We start from the raw sequence: 26,680 nt of genomic DNA, 5'->3' as shown, positions 1-26,680 counted from the left end.
ATGGAATAAGCAAATAGGAGCTCATACCTTAGCCACTGTGTAAGCCAAGTTGAATTGGACCAGGATCCAAAATAGTCCCCACATGGGATACGGTTCCTGAAATGAAGCCTGGTAACTTCATGCGACAATTTGATTGTGTGTGCAGTTGTATCTGTGAGTGATGGAGCATCTATGTGTGACACTGTAAATTTATGTGACGGCATACTGTGTATAACAGCATGTCCCTGTGTGACAGTGGTACCATGTGCGTAAAGTTTTTCAGTATACATGTCTCTTTGCAAGGCAAATTTTACACAAAAACTTCACCTGTATAGATTTCTCGATGGCTCTGACATGTGGTAATTGCTATCCTTGCAAACACTTAGCTGACTGGCTCAGAAGTAATATGACCATTAAGAACTAGCTCCACGCAAACTCTATTTCACAATAAGCTCTTCAGAATCAAAAACAAAAACATTGAGAGAACAAGCACTTCAGATGAACACCAGAGGGGGCTCTTGTAGAAAGTTGCTGAACCCATCAAAACAGAACCCATAATAGAAATTGTTTATGGATATATTGCCAGATAAAGAGGGCGCTGTGCATATGCAGTTTTCGTGTAAATATACCCTCTGCAACTTGGCACAGTCTAAATACAAATTTTGAAAGGCTGAAAGACTGCTTGGATACTAGTTAATCAGATGTAGGAATTGCCACATAGCACAACTTAACTAGTCCAGTGACATTAATGTCAATAAAATGGATGCTATGACAATTATTCTGAAAAGTCGTGTTAAGCTGGGTATTTGAACACGCACTACAATCATACTGATCCATCATGTTACCTGATATTCCTAATCTGAACTAAGTACTGAAGTGACCTTGTAGCTTAATGATGAAGTAGACTGCTTATTCGCTTGTTATGGATATTAAGTTTAAAAATAAATGTTTGGGTGTTGTTAATTATGGTTGAAGCTGTAAAATCCTTCATAAAGCCATTGACAAAATCTTAGGTGTATCTATCTGTTTTCAAATTCTCATCTCTAAATGAATTCTTAGTAAAGGTATGACAAATCATTTAAACTATGAGGATGTTGACACAAATAACATCAATTTGCGTCCAGCTTTTGCATTTTTCAGTTTTCAGCACAGATACAATGGGCTGAGTTGTCTTTATCATGATTTTGTTTTTACTTATATAACTCTCTTAACATAGAAAACCACTCCAAGGTTCTTCACATGAACATTGTCAAACAAACTTTTGCATAATGCCTCATAAAGAGATAAAGGATGACCATAATTTCTATGAAAAAGATAGTTTTAAGGGGATGGAGAAAGAAAGAGAGTTTCAGTGATAGAAAAGTTTCAGCAAAGGTTTAAACCAAGGTAGCTGAAGGTACAAATGTCAATGGTAGAGTGATGAAAACAGTCCACAAGCAAGAGGCCAGAATTGATGTAGTGCAGTCAACTCAAAAGGTTTTGAAGGAGGTTACAGAGATTGGAAAGGGAATGCAAAAGGCATTGAAAACAAGGAAGAGAATGTTAAAATCAAGACATTTGCTGGCTTAGAAGCCAGTATAAGCTGGCCAGCACAAGTGATTTTCTTTCTTATTCATTTATCGGATGTGGGTGTCGTTGACTGGGCCAACATTTACTTCCCATCCCGTGTTGTCCTTCAGACAGTGCTAGTGAGCTGCCATCTTGAATCACAACAGTCCGTTTGGTGTAGGTACACCCAGAATGTGGTTAGGAAGTTCAAGGATTTTCACCCAGTGACACTGAAGGACAACTCTATATTTCCAAATCAGGATGATGAGTGGCTTGGAGGGGAACTTTCAGGTGGCAGTGTTCCCATCTACTGCCCTTGTCATTCTAGATGGAAGTGGTCACAGGTTTCCAATGTGATGTCAAAGGAGCCTTGGTGAATTTCTACAGCACCTCTTATATACTGTATACATTGCTGTTACTGTGTTTGGTAAAGAGAGTGAATGTGGTGTGGATGTGATGACAATGAAGTGGCTTCTTTGTCCTGGATGGTGTCAGATGAACTCTCTACAGCACCTGAATATGAACTTTGCATCGTAGACTGTGATCCTCCCATTACAAGTGTTTGGTTAGAACTGATACTCAAATTCAATTGTGCTAATTGAATTGAATTGAATTAAATTAGTTGTATTGTCACATGTACTCAATTGAATACAGTGAAAAGTTTATAAGGTGCCACTTAATGTGCCACCTTAGGTACGGAGTAATAAAGAAATTAAGAAAATACAACAATACACAGCTAAATACAGTACAGCTATCCACAGTACAACCATAGATCAGAAAAACGAGAAGCAAAGTCAAAAAGGCAAACATCAGTCTCTCTCTAAAGGGTCCCAGCAGCAGACTAGCACAGGGTGCCTCCATGTGGTCTGACTGCTGGCTGCCCCACAACCAACAAATTGGTTGATGTTTCTATCCCAGAAGCCCTGCAGATGTGTCAGATTGTCTCATAATGCTTTGTGCAATGTTTCTTGCATGCCTACACTGAAGGCTGATTTAGGGCATCCAACGAGCATCATATTTCTAACAAAGTAGCATGAGTGGATGCCAAACACATAGGTCAGTGAGAAAAATCGACCAAGCATACATCTCCAAGTTACAATTAAGACTTCCAGGTTTTGGTCTAAACTGACTAAATTGGTAAAACCTCCAATAGACAGAATCAGATGGAAACAATGTAACATTATTGAACCAGAGAATGTCGGAATGTTTATTGGAGACTTCAAAACAGATATTTTAAATCAGTTTGCATCTACACTGAAAGATTTTCAGCTTTCTGTACATTTTAATGCTCTTTCAAAAGCTAGATGAGAATATTGCGTAAACCAAATGTGCAGTACCCCCTCAGTAAGGCCCCTGAAGTGTCACCCTACCATTTATTGCTGAGAGTACAATATACACTTAACAATGCAGAACTGCCATGAATTAGAAAGTGCTGGAACAACTCACTAGGTCTGGCAGTATCTATGGAGAGAAAGCAGAGTTAATGTAAACCAGTTCTGAAGAAGGGTCACTGAACTCAGAACATTAACTCTGCTTTCTCTCCATAGATGGTGCCAAAGCTTTTCCAGCAATTTCTGTTTCCATTCACTGGTTTAGAAGGCTTGACATTATAAAGAATTTAGCAAATCTAAAATGACATTTGTGAATTTAGTATGTCCCACAGGGTTTTGTACTGAATGAAGCCCTTCTAAACTAAAGTCACTGTTGGAAACACAACAATTTTGCTACTGTAGAGCAAGCTCCCAGAAAAAGCAATGCAATAATGACCAGATAATCTATGTTAGCAGTGAAAGGATAACTATTAGCTAGGTCACTAGATGAAACATCCCTGCTCTTCTTGGAAACAATACCTTTCAAGCTTTAACCTGAGAAGGCAGACAGAGCCTTGGCTTAAGATCTCACTTGCAGGACAGCCCCTCCAAACGTGCAGTACCCCCTCAGTAAGACCCCTGAAGTGTCACCCTACTATTTCTGCTTATTGCTGAGAATACAACATACACTTAACAATGCAGAACCACCATGAATTAGAAAGTGCTCCCAAAAGACACTGCAGTAACCAATATATCACCTCTATCCAAAATAGTCATGGTTTCTGCAGAGAGGCAATATTGCTTGGAAACTGACATGAGTCAGGAACCAGAGTGACATTAGTCTGAAACTTGAAACTACTGCCGTTATGTCTGTCTATATCTGAATAAACATGTTGATTTTAAATTAAAGGTACTTTCCCACTATTAATTAATGATTTTCTGAACAAATTTAGTGGCTGCAATTGCGTCAGACCATACAGACCTGCAAATTCCAGGTTTAATCCCCAGTCAGCACTTGCGTGAAATAAAATCAGCCATAATGCTGCAATTAACCCAAGTACCATTGATTACAGAGTGGAAATTGAACATTTAGGGTTGCCAATCTTCCAACCTTGACTTGGAGTCTCCGGCAATTAAAGATTAATCACCACTACATTGTTGACAACGATGCAAAAGTTGGTGAGAATCTGCACTTACACAGAGCCGTTGACAATTTCTGAGTGTCTCCGATGCTTTATTGCTATTGAAACAATTTGAAATGTAATCACTGTTGTAATGCAGGAAAAATAGCAGCTAAGTTGTGCTGCAGCAAACTGCCACAAACATCAATGTGGTAATGACATTCATTAATGATATTGATTCAGGTATAAGGAATGAGATCACCCTCTTTCTTTTTTGCAAAGTAGCACCAGAGAATCTGTTACATTCACCTCAGAAAGCAGTCGAGGCCCCGGTTAATATCTCAAGTGAAAGACAGTACCTACGCAGTATAGCACTCTCTCAGCACAGCACTGAAATGTCAGAGTTCATTTTTACGCTAGGCGACATTGGTGCATTTTCCAATTCTCTTTCAATACTATATTGTAGATGAAGAGTAAGTGGTGTTATAGTAGTAATGTCAATGGATTACTAATCCAGAAGTTCATGCTAATGCTCTGAAATCCCACCATGAATGTGAACTCTCTTAATAAATCTGGAATATAAAGCTAGTGCGTGAAACTATAATTGATAAAACCCATCTGGTTCAGTAATGTCCTTCTGGGAAGGAAAGCTACCATACATAAAGACTATTCCCTCTGCGAATACCTTGTCAGGTCCATGCCCCTCCCAACATCCCAACCCTCCCCTTCCAACACCTTCCCCTGCCACTGCAGGAATTGCAAAACCTGCGCCCACACCTCCCCCTTCACCTCCGTCCTAGGTCCCAAAGGAGCCTTCCGCATCCATCAAAGTTTCACCTGCACTTCCACACATATCATTTACTGTATCCATTGCTCCTGATGCAGTCTCCTCTACGTGGGGGATACAGGGTACCTACTCACAGAGCACTTCAGAGAACATCTCCGGGACACCCGCACCAACCAACCCCACGCCCCCGTGGCCGAACACTTCAACTCCCATTCCACAGAGGGCATGCAGGTCCTGGGTCGCTACTCCCTTACCACCCGATGCCTGGAGGAAGAACATCTCATCTTCTGCCTTGGGACCCTACAACCCTATGGCATCAATGTGGATTTCACGAGTTTCCTCATTTTCCCTACCCCCACCTTATCCCAGTTCCAACTTCCAGCTCAGCACCGTCCTCATGACCTGTCCTATCTGTCCATCTTCCTCCCCAACTAAGCGCTCCACTTTCCCCTCTGACCTATCACCTTTACCCCCACCTCCATCCACCTATCGCGCTCTCAGCTACCTTCTCGCCAGCCCCACCCCCCTCCCATTTATCTCTCCACCCCCAAGGGCTCCAGCGTCATTCCTGATGAAGGGCATTTGCCCCAAATGTCGATTTTCCTGCTCCTCGAATGCTGCCTGACCTGCTGCACTTTTCCAGCACCACACTCTCAAATCTAATCTCCAGCATCTGTAGTCCTCACTTTTGCCTACCATCCTTACTTGGTCTGGCCTACATGTGATTTCAGAAGCATGGTAATGTGGTTAACTCTTAACTGCCCTAGAAATGCTCTCGGGAGCCATTCCATTCAAGGGCCTTCAGGCACAATAAAAAATGCTGTCCACATCCCATGAAGGAATAAAAACAAAGATTGAAGGAATGTCATAGGTAGGAGTGCTGAGGATGTTAGACAGGCTTTCAGGGAGCTAGGTTGGAAGCTTGGAGTTAGAACAAACAGAGTTGTTGTCTCTGGTTTGTTACCCGTGCCACGTGATAGAGATTCGAGGAATAGGGAGAGAGAACAATTAAATGCGTGGCTTCAGGGATGGTGCAGGAGGGAGGGGTTCCAGTTTTTGGATAACTGGGGTTCTTTCTGGGGACGGTGGGACCTCTATAAACAGGATGGTCTACACCTGAACCTGAGGGGAACCAGTATCCTTGGGGGGAGGTTTGCTAGTGCTCTTGGGGGGGGTTTAAACTAACTCGGCAGGGGCATGGGAACCCAGATTGTAGCTTCAGGGTGCAGGGCCTGGAGTGTAGGGAGGTGAGGAACATGGCATCAATTTCCAAGGAGGTTGCCTGTAAACAGGGAAGTGGCTTGAAGTGTGTATACTTCAATGCAAGAAGTATACGAAATAAGGTAGGTGAACTTGCAGCGTTGGTTGGTACCTGGGACTTCGATGTTGTGGCTATTACGGAGACATGGCTAGAACAGGGACAGGATTGGCTGTTGCAGGTTCCGGGATTTAAATGTTTTAGTAGGTTTAGAGGTGGGGGTAAAAGAGGGGTAGGTGTGGCATTGCTTGTCAAAGATAGTATTACAGCGGTGGAAAGGACGATGGATGAGGACTTGACATCTGAGGTAGTTTGGGCTGAGGTTAGGAATAGGAAAGGTGAGGTCACCCTGTTAGGAGTCTTTTACAGGCCTCCTAATAGTCCTAGAATCATTGAAGAAAGGATTGGGAAGGTGATTCAGGAGATGAGTGACAGTAATAGGGTGGTTGTTATGGGGGACTTTAACTTTCCTGATATTGATTGGGAAAGCTATAGCTCAAGTTCGTTAGATGGGTCAGTGTTTGTTCAATGTGTGCAGGAGGGTTTCCTGACACAATATGTAGACAGGCCAACAAGAGGTGAGGCCATACTGGATTTGGTTCTGGGTAACGAACCAGGCCAGGTGTTAGAATTAGAGGTAGGTGAGCACTTTGGGGATAGTGACCATAATTCGGTGATTTTTACACTCGTGATGGAGAGGGATAAGTGTGTACTACAGGGCAAGAATTATAGCTGGGGTAAGGGAAATTATGATGCGGTGAGGCATGACTTAGGATGTGTGGCTTGGAAAAGTAGACTCCAAGGCAAGAGTGTAAATGATATGTGGAACTTGTTCAAGGGGCAACTATTGAGTGTCCTTGATAATTATGTACCTGTCAGGCAGGTAGGAAAGGGTCGTGCGAGGGAGCCGTGGTTTAATAAGGAATTGGAATCCCTTGTTAAATGGAAGAGGGCGGCCTATCTCAAGATGAGACGTGAAGGTTCAATTGGGGCGATTGAGAGTTATAGGGTAGCCAGGAAGGACCTGAAGAGAGAGCTAAAAGCAGCAAGGAGGGGACATGAAAGGTCCTTAGTAGATAGGATTAGGGAAAACCCTAAGGCTTTCTATAGGTATGTTAGGAATAAAAGAATGACTAGGGTAGGAATAGGTCCAGTCAAGGATAGTAGGGGGAAGTTGCGTGTGGAGGCGGAAGAGATTGGGGAGACAATGAATGAATACTTTTCTTCAGTATTCACTCAGGAACAGGGCATTGTTGTCGATGAGAGTACTGAGGCACAAATAAGTAGAATGGATGGCTTTGAGGTATGTAGAGAAGAGGTGTTGGAAATCCTGGAAAAGGTGAAAATAGATAAGTCCCCTGGGCCTGATGGCATTTATCCTAGGATTCTCTGGGAAGCAAGGGAGGAGATTGCAGAGCCATTGGCCTTGATTTTTATGTCCTCTTTGTCTACAGGAGTAGTGCCAGAAGACTGGAGGATAGCAAATGTGGTTCCCTTGTTCAAAAAGGGGAGTAGGGATAGCCCTAGTAACTATAGGCCGGTGAGTCTCACTTCTGTTGTGGGCAAAGTCTTAGAGAGAATTGTAAGGGATAGGATTTATGCACATCTAGATAGGAATAATGTGATCAAGGATAGTCAGCATGGTTTTGTGAAGGGCAAGTCGTGCCTCACAAACCTTATTGAATTCTTTGAAAAGGTGACGAAGGAGGTTGATGAGGGGAAAGCGGTAGATGTGGTATATATGGATTTTAGTAAGGCGTTTGATAAGGTTCCCCATGGTAGGCTACTGCAGAAAATATGGAGATATGGCATTGAGGGTGAGTTGGAGGTTTGGATTAGGAATTGGCTGGATGGAAGAAGACAGAGGGTAGTAGTTGATGGCAAAGTTTCTTCATGGAGTGCCGTCACTAGCGGTGTTCCGCAAGGATCTGTTTTGGGACCATTGCTGTTTGTCATTTTTATAAATGACCTGGAAGAGGGGTTAGAAGGTTGGGTGAGCAAGTTTGCGGATGACACGAAAGTCGGAGGAGTTGTTGACAGTGAGGAAGCATGTGGCAGGTTACAGCAGGATATAGAGAAGCTGCAGAGCTGGGCAGAAAGGTGGCAGATGGAATTCAATGTAGCTAAGTGCGAGGTGATTCACTTTGGGAAGAATAACAAAAAGATGGGGTACTGGGCTAATGGTCGGATACTTGGTAGTGTGGATGAGCAGAGGGATCTTGGTGTCCATGTACACAGATCTCTGAAAGTTGCCACCCAGGTAAATAGTGCGGTGAGGAAGGCATATGGCGTACTGGCTTTTATTGGTAGAGGAATTGAGTTCCGGAGTCCTGAGGTCATGATGCAGTTGTATAAGACTCTGGTACGGCCGCATCTGGAATATTGTGTGCAGTTTTGGTCGCCATACTATAGGAAGGATGTGGAGGCATTGGAACGGGTGCAGAGGAGGTTTACCAGGATGTTGCCTGGTATGGAAGGAAAATCGTATGAGGAAAGACTGAGGCACTTGGGGCTGTTTTCACTAGAGAAAAGAAGGTTTAGGGGTGACTTGATTGAGGTGTACAAGATGATTAGGGGGTTAGATAGGGTCGACAGTATGAACCTTTTCCCGCGTATTGAGTCGGGTATTACAAGGGGGCATAGCTTTAAATTAAGGGGGGGTAGATATAGGACTGATGTTAGGGGTAGGTTCTTCACTCAGCGAGTCGTTAGTTCATGGAATGCCCTGCCAGTAACAGTGGTGGACTCTCCCTCTTTATGGGCATTTAAGAGGGCATTGGATAGGTATATGGAGGATAGTGGGTTAGTGTAGTTTAGGTGGGCTTGGATCGGCGCAACATCGAGGGCCCAAGGGCCTGTACTGCGCTGTATTCTTCTATGTTCTATGTTCTATGTTCTATGTCACATACTTTTATTTCCTGACCATCAATTGTAGAATTTTAAAAAAAGAGAAATTATCATAAACTTGTATTGAAACCTGGCTAAATCACACTTGGAATAGTCACCATACTATGACAATAATATAGAAGCACTGGAGAATGTACACATAAGATTTACACAGAAGAGATAACTACAAGCGTATACCTATCAGGAAAGGATGAACAGGCTGAATCTCCAGTCTCTTAAAAAGAAAAGGTTGAGGGGTTAATTAAATGGACAGAGTGAGAGAATGTTCCCACCTGTAGGGACAGCAAACTGGATGAGGCCATCAATATGAAATAGTTACTAATAAATCCGATCGGGAATTCAGAGAAAACATTTTCACTTAGAGACCAGCGAGAATGTGAAACTCTCAACCACAGTGGGGTATTTGAAGAGGAATTTCAGGGTAAGTTTTTGTAGGCCTTTTAAGGGTTAATGTCATAGAGTCATAGAGTCGTACAGCATGTAAACAGACCTTTCAGACCAACAAGTCCATGCCAACCATAATCTCAAACTTAAACTAGTCCCATCGGCCTGCTCCTGGCCCATATCCCTGCAAACCTTTCCGATTCAAGTCTTTTAAACATTGTAATTGTACCCACCTTCAACACTTCCTCAGCAAGTTCATTTCACATGCAAACTACTCGCTGTGTAGAAAGTTTGCGGCTCAATGTTCCCCCAGTATTGAAATCCTTCATCCTAGGGAAAAGACACCTTTAACCCTATGCTGAATGAATTACCAGAAGGCTAAGGTGTAGACTGTATGGGAGAAATGTTCTGTTTCTCTAAGGTCTAACCCCGTTATTAATCCTGCTGCTACGGGTGGTGCTGTTATTGTCTAGCATCTGACCTCTACCTTTGGAGTTTGAGCACCAACTCTCAGACTGTACTCCCCATTTCAGCTTGGACCATGAATCCACCACTGAACATTAAGCTTTTGTTTCTAGGACTGTCACTGATATCGTCTCCTCCGGAGATCTCACCTCCACAGCTTCCCACCTCATAGTGCCCCAATTCTTCCCAGAATCCACAAACAGGACTGGCGTGGCAGAGTTACAATTTTAGCCTATTCCTGTCCCACTGAAAATTTTCTTCCTATTTTGATTCTGTTTTTTCTTGTTCAGTCTCTTCTCACTTACATTGTGTTCTTCTGGTGCTTTACATGAGTCCCACAATTTCCAGTCTCCTACCCCTAGCTGCCTCCCCTGTCACCATGGATATGTGATCCCTCTATCTGTCCATCCTCAATCCCGATGGACTGAAGACTCTGCACCCTTCTTTAAAAAGAGGCCTGAAAAATTCCCATCCATTCCCACCACAGCCTGGCTGAGCTCACTCTCACTTTGAACAACTTCTCCTTTAACTTGTCTCACTCTCTCCAGGTCAAAGAATTGGCTATGGGTGTCCATATGAGCCTCAGCTATGCCTATGTCTTTGTGAGGATATGTGGAACATTTCTTGTTCCAACAATGGAAACCAATGAACATCTGAGGAACCAGATTAGATAGAAATATTACTGCCATCACTTTGATAATGGAGCTCACACACTGATCTTCAAGTAACGTTGAAGCTGTCATTAATAGACTTTTTCTTTGTTTTGCTTTTGCTTCTATCTCTTATTAGTAGCAGCACAGTGCCTTTTCCCTTTTGTTCTTCCAGGAAGTTTCTGAGTAATTTCATTTCTCAACCAAAGTCAGGAGATTGAGTTTTCTTTAAATATGGAGAAAGTGAGGACTGCAGATGCTGGGGATCAGAGCTTAAAAATGTGTTGCTGGAAAAGCGCAGCAGGTCAGGCAGCATCAAAGGAGAAGGAGAATCTTTAAATATGTTTACTTAAATGTGGTATTGATCAATTTCAGAGATTCTACTATTTATTTCTACGTCATTAACTGTGTCAACTAGAAACAAATAAAAGTAATTGATTCTGTGAAATATCAGAAGTCCACAGACTGGCTTTTAATGCTTTGCAGATACAAAGTGGTTGATGATCACACTTAAAAGGTAATTCTGCAGCTATGAATCACATATGAATCACGTACGACTCTATGACTCTATGACATTAACCCTTAAAATGCCTACAAAAACTTACCCTGAAATTCCTCTTCAAATACCCCACTGTGGTTGAGAGTTTCACATTCTCGCTGGTCTCTAAGTGAAAATGTTTTCTCTGAATTCCCGATCGGATTTATTAGTAACTATTTCATATTGATGGCCTCATCCAGTTTGCCCACAGGTGGGAACATTCTCTCACTCTGTCCATTTAATTAAAACTTTTCATTGGTTGAACTAACCCCTCAACCTTCTCTTTTTAAGAGACTGGAGATTCAGCCTGTTCATCCTTTCCTGATAGGTATACGCTTGTAGTTATCATCTCTTCTGTGTAAATGAAAAGTGCAAACTAAATGCTCATTTTTATTTAGCTTTTAAAACATTGGCATGTGTACTTCAGCATAGGGGTACAAGAGTACAGTGAAAGGTGTACAGTGTCACCATTCCTGGCGCCATCTTTGAGACAAAGGTTACCTAGGTTCAAAATCTTAGGTACAAAAATAGAAAAATAAAGAAATAAGTTAAAATGTTCAACACTACAGTTTTTCTTAATGTAAAATAGAAAAACAAAGTTAAACGTTAAAAGTCCTTTCTTAAGCCATGGGCTTGCAGATGCTCCATGATGGGCTTTCCTCATGAGGGGCAGGAGAATTGACATTTTGGGAATAAGCCCTTCACCAGAATTCCTGATGAAGGGCTTTTGCCCGAAACGTCAATTTCCCCTGCTCCTTGGATGCTGCCTGACCTGCTGTGCTTTTCTAGCACCCCACTCTCAGCTCTGATCTCCAGCGTCTGCAGTTATTGCTTTCTCCTAGTTTCCTCATGAGGGCTCCCTCATTCCCCCACACTGGACACGCTTTCACCATGCTAGGCTAAGTCCTGCCCAGGCTCACCAGCTGGTTCACCACTGACCTTTGCTTCGCCACTGACCACCATCGGGGCTTTCCAGGCTTTGCCACTGACCAGTTGGCGATGCCCATTAAAGGAAGATAACTTCTTATTTAAAGGTGCATAATATGTTAAAAAAAGGTGTTTACAAAAATATTAATTGACCTGTTTAAAATAGTGTCAATTATTTACCTCAAATGGAGACCAAATAGGTCAAATCTCTTCCAGCCTACTAAGCTGCTGTGTAATGGTATTGTATGTTAGGTCCAGCCTTGGTTTGGGAAGTAGGCAGCCAAAGCAGAGAGAAGTATTTAAGGATTCACATAGAACTGTACAAATATACAGAAACAGCCATTCAGCTCAACCAGTCAATGTCATCATTTATGTTCCACTTCAACTAAAGTTTAAGAGAATTTTGAAAGAAGGAAAAGAGCCAAATAAAGTAAAAGTTTATAAATCCAAGAACACTTGTTAATTAACAAATTACTATTGATGTGTAGTTACTTGTGTTGGGCAGATAAATGCAGCATCTCATTCTGTACAACAAGATATAATGACCAGTTTTTGCATTTGCCTGTACCACTTTCTCTTCATTCATAAGATTTATAAAAAGTACACTACATGTCCATTCCAAGTTGAGTTTACATAAAGATAAGTAAAAACACAATTTAAGTTTACAATATTTATTCCTTGGCAAACACACAGCCCAAGGGTTTAAATAGTATTATAGAAACTTTACTACCAGTTTGAATAGCCAGATGGAGTTTTGGTTTGACACCTCACTGATCGGAAAGCACACTTTACAATATAACACAATCACAGTATTGCAATTACATATTTTAGAAGAAAGACTTCATTTATATAGCAGTTTTCATGAATTCCAGATATCATTGGTTTTCATATCGTACCCCAAATAGTGTAGCATTCCCTCCAAACTACACTCCAGTGTGCCATATATTTGGTAAGAATGACAAACTATTGCTTTAAGAATTTGATCATGTGATATAATGATGATGTCATCTACCATTTTGGAGAGAAACAGCTTAATCTATCCTTGTTGCCTGTAGAATGAACGCCTCCTTAATAAAGCTGCTGTTGTGGTTAAACACTATGGCTTCCTGGTCCTTCTTGAAATGTGACACAGAATAAAAGTATTGATGAGGATAAACACTGCTTCGATATCCATCAGATGAATCTGCTGACTCGTTGTGTCCTAACTGCAAATCTTGGAGACACTCTTGGTGAAAAGGTAATTTCAAATTTAACCTTCTTTGCAGCAGTAACTTTGCATTCCTCAGTCTGTTTGATCACCAAATGACCTTTGTATATTATGATTTGCCCGTACTGCATGCTAAGCAAAACATTTCACTGTACCTAGGTACATGTGACAATAATACATCAAATCAAAGTATTGTCCCTTACTATCAATGATACAGCCAAAATATTTTATGAAAAATATCACTGCATTGAAGCAGGTAAAGTCAGTTAAAAAAAATTCACCCTATTGAAGAGGTGAACAGTGCAAAAGAAGCTCACCTTATGCTCCACTCTATAGAAACACTGTGAGTATTAAGTGTCCTACACAGAGGGAAATGTTTTGAGCTGTAGTGTAGACTTGGAAAAACCAGTTTCAGGGATATCTTGTTTTAAATGGGAAGATGCAAGGTAGTACTAAACTCTGCATGGTACTTTATGCTGGACAGGTGATTCCCATTAAAAATAGCAGAAACGCTTGATGCTGTGAAACTTTATTATGAAAATACAGAGAGCTGGAACTCTACACAAAGAGATTTTTTTCATGCTAACAAAATTAAAGCAGATATTGTCATCCGTGAGTTCTTGAGTATTGTGGGAGAGCAAAACCTTCAACCTCCTGAGGAATCTGGTAGAGGCAGAAAAGTCAAATTCCAAAACTCCTGAAGGGACAGAAGTAATCCAACTGAACCATTTTCACCAAAACCATTGGTGGTTGCTGAAAGGTTCAGGTTCCATAAACAAAACCAGCACGGGGATCTGGAAGGCATGGAAAAGATGTCTGTCAAATTGAAAATCAAGGATGAGAATTAAGGCAAGTTGTTGCAAGAATAAATCATTGCTTTATGTAATAAGACCAAAGGTCAAGGCAGAATTAGAGGCTGGTCAAGGCAGGACTCCTTTAACCTGTTAATGCGAGTGATTGAGTCACACCTACTGTACCAATGATAAAATAAAATGGACTGATACGCATCTGTGCTGATTTTAAGTTCACTATTAATCTGATTCTGTATGCTGACTAGTATCCCTTGCCTTTAATTGATTACCTATTTGCTGGACTAGTTGGAAGTCAACTTTTCAATAAAACTGACTTTTGTCAAGCCTATCTCCAGATGAAAGTAAATCCTGAATCACTTGAATATTATAACACATAAAGGACTATTCAAATATGAGAGACTTCCATTTAGAATCACATCTGCACTTGTGTTATTCAACATGCCTCAGATCAGATTTTTAGTGGATTAGGAGTCCAATATTACCTTGACAATATTTAATCAAGGTGGATATTCCTGATGAAGGGCTTATACCAGAAACATTGACTCTCCTGCTTCTCAGATGCTGCCTAACCTGCTGTGCTTTTCCAGCACCACGCACTTTGACCCTGGTTCACCAGCATGTGCAGTCCTCACTTTCTCCTAATATTAGTTATGGGGAGAAATGAAAAAGAAAATTTCCATAATTTAGAGTCTACACTTCAAGATTATGGCCCAAAAGTGAGGAAAGATAAATGCGATTTTCCAAATATTTTTCATAAAATATTTCACTCACTTCATTGATACTAAGAAACAATACTTTGATTTGATGTATTACCGTCACATGTACCAAGTACAGTAAAAAGTTTTGTTTTGCACCTAGTACAGGCAAATCATAACATATAAAGATCATAGGATGATTGAACAGAATGAGGAATGTAAAGTTATGGCTGCAAAGAAAGTTAGATTTGAAATCTGAGAGATCCATTCAGATGTCTAATAACCTTGGGGAAGAAGCTGTTCTTGAACCTCTGGTACGTTCATTTAAGTTTTTGTGTTTTCTGCCTAATGGAAGAAGTTGGAAGAGATTATAACCGGGGTCTTTGATGATGTTGGCTGCCTTTCCAAGGTAGAGAGAAATGTAGATGGAGTCAATGAATGAACGGCTGGTTTGCGTGATGGACTGGGCTGTGTTCACAAGTCTCAGTAGTTTCTTATGGTCCTAGGCAGAGCAGTTGCTGTACCAAGCCATGATATATCCGGATAGAATGTTTTCTGTGGTGTATCTATAAAAGTTGGTGAAAGTCCTTATGGACACGGAGAATTTCCTTGGCCTTCCTGAGGAAGAAGAGGCGTTGTTGTGCTGTCTTCATGGACCTTTCACCAAATGGCCTAATTGTGTACCCATTTCCCTAATTGTGGTCTCAGTCTAATTTACATTGGATTGCTGCTGGGCTTTCTAGATTACCTTTACCTCCAGCTAAACATATGGGCTTCCTGGTCCACAGTATTGGCTCAGGTTTTGTTGTCAAGTCTTTGGAGTGTGGCCCTGTTTGAAAGATAATATTGCTGCTACTGAGCCAAGCTGACAAGTGAACAGTTTTGAAAGAGCAGGTATAATAAGATTAAAAATGTATATCTAAATGTATATCTATTATAACATAGCTTTTTTCTGTCCTCATTTTCTGATTGATCGGTGTGGCTACTTAGTGGCTGAAGCCTGATGCATGTATGACAGTTCCTGAGCTCCATCTCACTGCTTCTGACCTCAGATTTTGGGCTCCATCTCTTGCTGTTCCTGAGATACTGCGCTCCATCTCTCACTGCTGCCAGCCTCATGTACTGCACTATCTCTTGCTGAACTCCAGTCTCAGTTACTAAGCTGCAACTTTCTCTTTCTCACTGTGCTAGCAACCACTGACAACAATGGTGAGGCTGGGAAGGCATTTGGGAGAGGTATAGGGGAAGTTATGTCATGGGGCAGGGAAGGCATGGAATGGAAAGAGCAGATGAATAGCAGTGATGGGTGCCAGGATGGTTGGGGAAGGCAATGCCAGGGATTGTCAGGGAATTATGTAGTACTTGGGATGTGGTAATGTGGGGGAAGAAGGCGTTGGAGACAGGGTGGAACAGGGAGTGTGGTATGGGTGATATGAAAAAGGGAATGGAAGAGATGTGGAGAAAGTCAGAAGTCACACTACATCAGATTATAGTCCAACGGGTTTATTTAAAATCTCTTCGTCCGGTGAAGGGAGAGATGTAAATTGGAAGATAAGGTGATATGTATTAGGGATTTGAAGAAATACTGTTCCAACAAGGATATTAATTTTAATGCACATTTTCTTCAAGTCTCTACAGTCTGCCCCATCGAAACTGCAACTGAACCAAAGCTTTCCAAATTGTATCCTAGACTTCTCGGTTTATCCAATCAGAGGTAGGCTAAAGTGTTGCAATGTTGGGCAATGCGGATAATTGACAAGCATTCCAGCCAAAGGCAGCGCCGGATGGGCGGGCGGGGCTCTGCGAGCGAGCCAATAAGAGTGTTAGGTGGGCGGGATTTGGACCAATAGCACTGAGGAGAGAGAGAGCGAGATCGCGGATGGTGGCGGCCGGAGGTGAAGAGCAGAGTTAAATATCGCAGCATGGAGCTAGGGACAGCTACAAGCTGATAGCAACGACAAAAAAAGGTACAAATGGCGTGTTTGACAACGGTCCAGTAAGGTTCGAGAGAAGCTGCTGATAAATAATTTACAGTAGGTACGGGAAAGGCTAGGGAGAGATGCTGTCAGCTTCCAGCTTGCCTCAGATATTGTTGCATTAGATTTTATTACAGCTGCATTCTCTTGTAGGGGGTTTGTCCTTGTAATTCACACTAGAATTAGAATCCACCTGTACTTCATCTGTGCTTGTCAATGTGTCATTTTTTTTTGCAGTACTGTAATTATAATCTATTAGAGGAAATATTGCCTAACTGGCGATGCCTTTCCTTGTTAGAGTTTTTTTAAATGAAGTTCACCTTATGTTATCAACATTTTTATATTTTTAAATGTTGTAAGCAAATTCTAGATTTATAATGTGAACCTTTTACATTTATATTGATACATTTTTATGTTGCCTTTAACTGTTAATGTATTTTCAATCTATATGATTTGTTATATAATGAATGAGTTGTCTCACTTGTAAGTTATTTGGACTTATATTTTTCAGAAGTTTCTTATTATTGACAGCAATACAATTTAAAGAGATTGTTGATATTTTCTATGCAATATTTCCTTCTATTAGCCACTGTTGTCTTCAATCAAAGTTTTAATCTAATATTGTCTGTCTGTGTTTTTTTTTTAATCATTGATCAGAGTCAGGAGTATTCATGTTGATGGCAGTAAGCAAATAGACAGAGTGGCTCTTTGGTTGTGAACATAGCTGCTGTTAGCTAGGAGAGTATTTGGGCATTACAAGTGTTCCTGGCTTAAAATCTGATCAGATCTAGTGCCCTGGAAAGTTGGTTGGTGACCTTTTGCTGAAAGTACTGGATTATAGATGTCAGAAATGTATGATTAAATTTGAGTTGTCCAGCTCCCTTGTTGCGTGTGAGGATGGCCAATTAGGTAAGAGCCAGATGATGCCTTCTGTTTTGGAGAGGAGAGTAGAAAATAAGCAGTTAAAAAGGGTGAGGCTAACTGTCACTGAAAAGTGGCAGCTGTCTGAGTTTTGTTTATAACACAGTATGCACTTGGGGAATGTGTGAGGATTCACCACATGTAGATAGTTCATCCCTCTCTTGCTGACAGTGGGGATGGCTAACTTGTTTTACTGAGTAGCAGAATTTTTGTTGTATGACCAACAGCCTCACTCCAGGTGGGTCAAATCACTGGATGTGTTTGAGGGTGTGACTATTATGCTAGATTGATGTAGTCCGGGTGCAGTAATGACAGTCTAGCTCAAGGTATATTTAAGTGTATTTTGTAAACATACATTAAACTCGCTTACTAAATTTGGTACTGGAATATAATAACAGGACATCAGTACTGCATGGCTTTAATTTGCAAATAAAAATAAATTGACTACTAGGTGACTGGTTTAATGGGTGAGACATTGACCTTTAACTTTGTGATCAGATCCAATCCAGACTCTTCCAAAGAAAGTCTTCTGTCTCTTTTTTTTCTTTTTAAAGTCAATTTTTAAAAATCCATTTATTCTGTGCTTGGTGTATATGAAACTGTGTAGCTCAATATTCTCCCTAATTTGGTAATAAACAGTCACTTGCTGAGAGGATGCAGGCAGGTGTATGAGAATGAATGAAAAGTAAAAGAACTGTAGATGCTGTAAGCCAGAAACAAAAACAGAAGTTGCTGAAGAACTAAGGAAGGGTCACTGGACCTGAAACGTTAACTCTGATTTCTCTTCACAGATGCTGCCAGATCAGCTGAGCTTTTCCAGCAACTTCGGTTTCTATGTTTGAGAATGAAAATGTTATTGATGTACTGTGGAACAAGGCAGTTTTACACTCCATCTGCTCCCATCCTGGGAACAATTGATCAGTGTGGATTGGATCTTTGTTGTACTCGAGCCCATAAAGCAACTTTTAGTGAAATAATCCCTTTTAGGTGCAATAAAAATATCATGGGTGTATCAATTATAAAATTTGATGCACATTACATAAGCATAAGAGTGGGTGACCAAAGTTGTCATCTAAAGAGGTCGGTCTGAAAGTGGCATAATTAGATACTTTTAGAGAGGGAATTCTTGATCTTGGGACCTTGCAGCTGAAGACATAGCTGCCAGTGGTAGAACAACTTAAAATTGGGTAGCCTCCTAAATGGAGTGGTGCAGATAAGGTTGTGTGGCGGGGATGAGGCCATAAAAAGATTGAAAATTAAGGTGAGTATTTAATAGAGGTTTTGCTTGAAGGGAACCAATATAGTTCAGCCAATATAGGTGTGACAAGTGAACAAGGCTTGGTGTGAATTAGGGCTTATGCCCGAAATGTCGATTCTCCTGTTCCTTGAATGCTGCCTGACCTGCTGCGCTTTTCCGGCAACACATTTTCAGCGTTGGTGTGAATTAAGACACCTGAGTTTACACAGGGCCGAATGCGGGAGATAGAAGGTGAGTACATGGGAATAGTCAAGAAGGAAAGGCACTGCTGATAAAGACTTAGCTAATGGTGCAAAAATCAAAATACTGTAGTCCATTTTAGTGGTGGTGCTGAAATGTGATTAGAATGTCATAAATATAACAATGGTTTAGAACTGTCCAAATCAACCTCAGTTGCCAGGAAGAGATGGATTGTGGTGAAAGAACGGAGTTTGGTGTGGAAACTGAAGTAAATGGGCTTGGACTTCTCACTTACTGGACAGGAATGTTGGTTCATCCATACTGCATGTCAGACAAGCACACTGATAGTTCGGAGCTGGAGCAGGTGTTGAAAAATGTGCTAGTGAGGTGGAGTTAGTTGTTTGTTGTATGTGAAAACTGACAGTTTCTGATGCTGAGGGGAAGCATGAAGGTGTGGAGATAGACGCAGGCCAAGGGCAGATCCTCAGGGGACTCCAAAGGCCAGAGTGGGAATAATGTAATCTATCTTAAGGATTTGTTTTGGCTCCTACACAGGCAGCAACCTAATTGGAGAGCTTCAAATGTTGGAGCTTTGGGAAATTTGGGCACAGGTTTGAGATCAGGAGAGGAAAGTTGAGGATAAGGATCGTAATTACAATGATTGAGGTGTTGACAGTTTCTTTTCTGAGCAGGACAACAGACTTAAAGGATGGGAGAACAATTAACAGTATTAGCCAAATTGGAAGTCTGGAAGAGAAGTTAGCAAATACAATTTAATGGATATAGGATGCAGACAGCTGGGGTTGGGTTCCATGGACACGAGCAGCTCAAGCAGGGTATGAGAGGAGTTGGGAGAGAACCTGGAGAATTGTATAAATTCACATTTTGTCTCTTGATAGAAAGAACAAAATGGCAGTGTCAAGTGATCTTGGTGACAAAACAGATCAGAAGTTCCTTGTACGTGTTTCTGCATTGTAGACTGATGCTGCAATTTTTCCAACAGACAGCAAGACTTGATGATGCTTTGTGATCCAGTCACCTCTGGTAGTGAATGTCTCAAACAGTTTTATTGTCTTTGTTGGTAGGATGTGGGATTTGGTGTCTTGGCTGGTTATTAATCTTTCCCTGTTTGCTCTTGAGGTATTTTCAAGTTGGTGGTTTGGTGAGACAAGCTACTGCTTGTCCTTACTCCGGCCGTTCAGCATCCCCCAGGTAGTCATTGAAGTATCCTGAATGTTTGGTGTTTACTTTGAAACCAGTTCACCATATCTGTTCATATTGCCATCCTTAAGTCCAAGGGATAGAGACAAGACATGTGCCTTGGAATAAGGATAGGGTGACTGAGTCAGTTTTGTTGTGAGTATAATGTCAAAGTTGAGTTTAATATGTGATTGAGCAAATCAATATTGCAGAGATGTCATGGTAAATGCTGCACAGCTAGAATTTTGAAAGTGCAGTTGTGAATTGGAAGAGATCTTTGCAGGTGTGTCAACAAGGAAGGGGCAATGTGGTTGAGTGGTACAAGAAAGTTATTGGGCATGGTCTTATCTGTGATTGCTATGTTTGGAAGGAGTGAGTCCATGTGAGATGCAATGCTGAAAGATTTAATCATGTAAGTTGGGGCATTCCTGTCTTGAGTGTTTGACCATACAGCATAGAGGGACTGTTCTCTTGTAATGTAGGCAAAAATGAAGACTGCAGATGCTAGAGGTTACAGTCAGGATTAGAGTGGTGCTAGAAATGCACAGCAGGTCAGGCAGATCTGAGGAGCAGGAAAATCGACGTTTCGGGCAGGAGCCGTTCATCAGGAAGTGAAGGGCTCCTGCCCAAAACGTCAATTTTCCTGCTCCTCAGATGTTGCCTGACCTGTGCATTTCTAGCACCACTCTAATCCTGACTGTTTTGTAATATACCCACACACTTTTCTGATATATCAGAAACTTTATAATGAGAGCTACATCCATGCGAACCACTTCTACCCAATGATTATGGTTGATATTTCCTGCCTGCACTTTGATTTCCTGAGACAAATGTTTAAGTCCATCCCAGACTTAAGTAATCAATTATACCTGCACACTCATCCATTGGATTAAAAGAAATGCCAAAGATATGCTACCCTTAGTGAAGATATTTCTTCTCATCTGTTTAAAATAATCAGTTGCTATTCTCCAATTGTGCCCCTTAGTCTCGATTTCCCAGGGAACCTTTTCTGCATGGATCTCATACATTACCTGACTGGAAGTATTTGATAGGAAATTGTAAAATTAGATTAGATTACATTACAGATTACATTAGATTAGATTACATTACAGTGTGGAAACAGGCCCTTCGGCCCAACAAGTCCACACCGACCCGCCGAAGCGAAACCCACCCATACCCCTATATTTACCCCTTACCTAACACTATGGGCAATTTAGTATGGCCAATTCACCTGACCTACACATCTTTGGACTGTGGGAGGAAACCGGAGCACCCGGAGGAAACCCACGCAGACACGGGGAGAACGTGCAAACTCCACACAGTCAGTCGCCTGAGGCAGGAATTGAACCCGGGTCTCAGGCGCTGTGAGGCAGCAGTGCTAACCACTGTGCCACCGTGCCACCCACAAATGTGCATTACTCCGCATCTATATCTTTCTTCACCTGCCTTCTAAGGAATTGTTGAAAAATGTAGTCATTTATTCCATCACTTATTTGGGCAATTTACCAACTAATTTATTCTGGGGTAGCTAGTTGGAATTCAGTAGTTAACTGATTTCAAAATATGCTGACCAGTTGGATACAATATTGGGCAAAGTGGAATAGTGACTGAGATTGATGGATCTTTTGAAAGTTAAGCAATATGGAATGGAAACATTATAGAGTTAAGATACAGATCAACTGTGCTCGAATTTACTGGTGGAACAGACAAAGAGCTGAATGAATAACTTTTCTGGTGCAATGCACATAATTCTTCATGTTTACCGAGAAGTGATAAACTAGTTGTTCCCTCCAATTCTCCTTGTGTTCCAATACACAAGAATGCAATTATATTGTACATTACTAGCACTTTCACAAATGGTTCCGTGACAGTCTCGTCCCATGATTGAATAAAAATAAAATCACAGGCCAAAATCACTTTAGGTCAAACTGATCACCACAAAAGCAAATTCCTTTTTGTTGGACTGGAAAAAGAGTTAAATGCTTCAAGTTAACCACATTTCATCGGATCTGAACACTCCAGACTCGAAAAACAATGTTATTTTGAGGTAGTAAAATGGGATGAAGGCAAGGAAAGTAGATGACACCTGTTTGAAGCTCTAAAAAATTCAAAAATGATAGTTAATTAAGACTAAACCAGGATTTTTAGTCCCTAGGTTCTGTAGAGGAGGAAAGGACACAATTTCTCCCTTTAAAATGAAATTCTCTATCACCTGAGTCTGAATTTCAACAAAGTGAAGGGAAGAGGTGAATAGAATTCTTTGAGAAGCTTGAGGAGCTCCTACTATAATGGTATTTATGTTGAAGAGAACAAAGTGAGTTTGACAGTTACTGAACAAAATTCTAAAGTCACTTGTTTAACCGAATTGTCTATTTTTGGTATTTGTATATGGACTAAGAAAATTTTAATTGGCTGGAGATTGTTATAGCCTTTAAAATTGTATGCAAAGCAAGGAAGTAGCTTGAGTAAAGTGAGCTTGTTGATTTAACCCGCTGATGTTCCATTAGCTCCATATTGGCTGGTTCTGCAAAAATATATTTAAGGTAGCAAGAGATTGGGTATGAAGAGCAAAAGGAAATGATGATCCTGAACTTTTCACACCCTATCAACAATTGAATTGTGTATTCTATTATATCCATGTGATGTTTCAGCGTTTAAATTATAAAAAATAATAAAACCAAGAACAGCACAAGCTGGAAATCTGAAACGAGCAGAAATTGCTGGAGAAATTCAGCAAGTCGGACAGCTGACTCCTCTGTGGAGAGGAAGCCGAGTTAATGTTTCAGATTTGGTGATCTTTCTTTAGAACTAGTTGCATGTAGGAACGGACTTGTCCTACCTGCCTATCTCCTTTTCCACCTATCCACTCCACCCTCTCCTCCCTGACCTATCACCTTCATCCCCTCCCCCACTCACCCATTGTACTCTATGCTACTTTCTCCCCACCCTCACCCTCCTCTAGCTTATCTCTCCACGCTTCAGGCTCACTGCCTTTATTCCTGATGAAGGGCTATTGCCCGAAACATCGATTTCGAAGCTCCTTGGATGCTGCCTGAACTGCTGTGCTCTTCCAGCACCACTAATCCACAAAAGTGGTTTGTGCTGAATGACCGGGAGGGGAGGTTAATGGAATGAATGTAGGTGGAAACAATCCAGTGAGACAGTTATGCAAAGATGGGGATACTTGCCAAACCTACTGAGTTTCTCCAGCAATTTCTATTTTTGTATATTAAGTTGGGTATTTGTTTGAACTGTCAAGATTAACTATTAACAAACTTACAATACAGGCTTGCATTTACAAAAAATCAGACATTTAATCTTTCAGTCTGAATCCACTTTTATTCCCATTATTAAACCTCATTAATCATATTCATTCCCACTGCACTCTATCCAGTTAACAACAGCATTCTGTATTGTATGTATTTGAAGTACAGGACTCTCAAACCCACCCCAAACCACTGTCTACCTCCACTAACCTAGGCTCTACTTGGGACCTTTCCTCCTTGCTACATACACCCTCTGTGGACAAATGTCCTAACTGTCTGCTACATGTCCTTTGTTCAGTCTTATGCTGATCAAAGATGCAGCCAGCTAAGCAGGAAGGGCTTAGTTAATGGTGATCTAGATGAGCTAATTCTGGTCCAGTAGTGGGTTGCTACAACTATCCATAGTAGTGCAATTGTGGGAGTGGTAAGTGTTGGGAGGGAGGGATGCAAGGCAGTGGGGCTTTCAGAGTTGTAAGTATGAAACTGGTGCACTTGGTTCATGTGAAAACTAGATGTTTGAGAAAGGCATTAGTTTATTTATTTTAACCCTTGCCCTTAATTCTTGAAGCAATAAAGCCAGCACCAGATAAAAGGTTTAAAATTAATAATAGAATTTATGCTTTGTGTATTCAGATCATTCTCATTGTCTGCTAAGAACATGTCACTTCCAGTCAGACGTCCCTTATAATTTTTGGACTGGAGATTTGAACTTTCTGTATTTCTATACCAGAAAGAAGGTAAAAACATTGACTGCAGATGCTGGATCAGTGGTGCTGGAAGAGCACAGCAATTCAGGCAGCATCCAACGAGCAGCAAAATCGACGTTTCGGGCAAAAGCCCTTCATCAGGAATAAAGGCAGAGAGCCTGAAGCGTGGAGAGATAAGCTAGAGGAGGGTGGGGGTGGGGAGAAAGTAGCATAGAGTACAAGAGCTTCAGGGCAGAGGAAATGACCTGGGAGTTGTAGTGGGAGAGGGACTCCCTGAGATTCTTGTCGAGAGAGGAGGAAAACTTCTTCAAGGCAGGCATCAGAAGCCAAACCCTCTCCCTTTACACAATTTATCATCGCAATGTATCCATTGTTGCAGCAAAAATGAATGATACACTTCCTAAGATTCTGCCCTGGTTTAACTTACCAAGTTATTTTTAAAAGTTGTTAGACTATTATGTAAATAGTAAAGCACTCAGCAGAAAAGAATCAAATAGGAATAAAACAAGAAGTGATCCAACTTTGCTCTCCATCTGTAAAGACTATTGAGATTGAGGAAACTGAATAGTAAAGGAGTAGGAAAGTTTTAACTGTCGATAAACCATTCCATCTACCAGCATTCTTCAGATTTGAATGCTTCGTACTCCTCTTACTAGAATTCACATCCCATCTATTGCCACCTTGTCACATCAGCCACCTTAACCCCAACTACCCACTTTTATAGTATCCTTTGTTTTAACCTTGCCTATCCATCTCCTTGTCATATAACTTGACCTATACACTTGTAATTAATTTAATGAATTTACCTGGTAATTTCACCATCCCTAATTGGGGGCACAGAGGGGGGTTAGAGTGCCCCTATTGATATTCTAGAAAGGCAAATGAAGGATAGAACTAGGGCTAATTTCACACTTTATTTTTATGGATTTAATTACAGACATGCACATTACAACATGAGCATCACACAAATCAAACCAGGGTTTGCCTTTCTATCTATAGGGGTTCAAGTGAGTCATCAGTTAATACTGATCCCCTTCATTTATTTAAATATGATTAATACCTAATTGCCTCCTGAGATCCATTACTGCAATGCAGTTATTTTTGGGCTTGCAGTCCTGAGTGTGGCTATGTTGTACACTGTATGCATACCTTTGAAGGGTACTTCTCTCGTGTATTGTCCATTGCTTAACACTATTCTGCCTTGCCTTTGTTACTCACATCCTCCTTTTTAATGGAGTACCTGGGTTTTGAACTGTTGCCAGGGGATAGATTAGGTTTTTTGGCTGCTTCAGCCTGTTTGTCTGTTCAATATTTTGGCTGATCTGTGACCTAACTCTACATCCCAGCCTCTGCCCTATATCTCTTGACATGAAAATCTATCAATCTCTACTGTAATATGAACTATTTATTTAGTATCAGTAGATGTTTGCAGTAGAGAATTCTGAACTTCCACTAACCTTTGCATGAAAAGTTTCTTATTGTCGTTCCTGAAATGTCTGGCTCGAAGTTTTTGACTGTGCCTTCCAGTCCTACACCCATTGAATCGTCTCATAGCAATTTTGTTTTTGTCTGCCACAAAAGCTGTTTGCATTTTGGCAATAGCTTGTATTTATTTATGGGAATTGTCCATGTTAAAATCCCTCTTAATTAGATGGGGTGGGTGGGTACAAAGGAAAAGTTAAGGATGAGGCCCCAGGTGTGTTCATGGTAAGAATTTTGGAGCATTTTGAATATTTGTGAATAGGGGAATCCCCTAAATTCTTCCACCTCAGTTGAGGTGCGAGCGTAATGGTTTTCAACACTGCCATCGATAAATGTGGAAAGGGCAGAGAGTTAAAGATTTTAAGTGTGGAAGCATTGGGAAAGTAGGACTGGAAAGAATTGCAGAGATTGGAGCTGTCTGCATCATTCCACTTAAGTGTCTGCTGCATATACAGATTGGGAGCTGTGGTTGATGACTGGCTGACTGCAGCTTGTGGATACAAGGATGCAGCCTATTGTATTTGTGTCCTAGATATGATTTTAATTTGTCTGGAGTAATGGAAATATTGTTAGTAGCTCAGACTGCAGTGAAGATGAATCAAACTTCTGAATTTTGAGTCTTAGGAATTCACACTGAGACTGTAGTGATGACAGAATTGTAGATTATTTAGGCGGAGCTGGATAGATACCTTATGACTCACCAGTTTTGTCAGGCAACTGGGATAACCAGGAAGTGGAGTTGAGTACAATCCGATCAGCCAAGAACTTACTGAATGGCAGAGCAGGCTGAATGGTCTACACCTCCTACTCATTACTGTGCCTACTCTGCCTACAGGTCGTTCTAATACCAAAGTTGTTTACTGAAGGAAGACACTTCCTTGCTTGGTACTGAGGCTTGTGGATTAGGAAGGGCCTGGTTCAAGTTTCTCTGCACAGTTATCCTTGTACACCTGGACCTAGCTTGGCTGAGTGAAGTTGAGGATGTTCTAATCACAGATCCCTGTTGGAATGTAGACATGGCTATTAGCTGAAGGTAAGGTCAGGTTTGGTTGGATGGTGTGGAGTGATCATAGATCATAGCGATGTACAGCATGGAAACAGA

General features: G+C 41.1%; 1 protein-coding gene across 2 annotated transcripts in view; it reads left to right on the top strand.

Annotated features, from left to right (window-relative positions):
* The first annotated feature begins 16,478 nt into the window (after positions 1 to 16,478).
* Positions 16,479 to 26,680, top strand: part of LOC122565247 (phospholipid-transporting ATPase ABCA1-like) — a 181,281-nt gene continuing 171,079 nt past the window's right edge. For both annotated transcript variants that reach the window (XM_043721019.2, XM_043721016.2), the window contains exon 1: positions 16,479 to 16,555. The gene's annotated coding sequence lies outside the window, so the exon portion shown is untranslated. The remainder of the gene's footprint in view (positions 16,556 to 26,680) is intronic.

The sequence above is a fragment of the Chiloscyllium plagiosum genome, unplaced genomic scaffold, assembly GCF_037043375.1.
Source record: "Chiloscyllium plagiosum isolate Xiang-an unplaced genomic scaffold, Cpla_swu_hap1 HiC_scaffold_28, whole genome shotgun sequence".
Taxonomy (NCBI): domain Eukaryota; kingdom Metazoa; phylum Chordata; class Chondrichthyes; order Orectolobiformes; family Hemiscylliidae; genus Chiloscyllium; species Chiloscyllium plagiosum.
The sequence above is the reverse complement of the archived record's forward strand: the minus strand, read 5'-3'. Positions and strand labels throughout refer to the sequence as shown.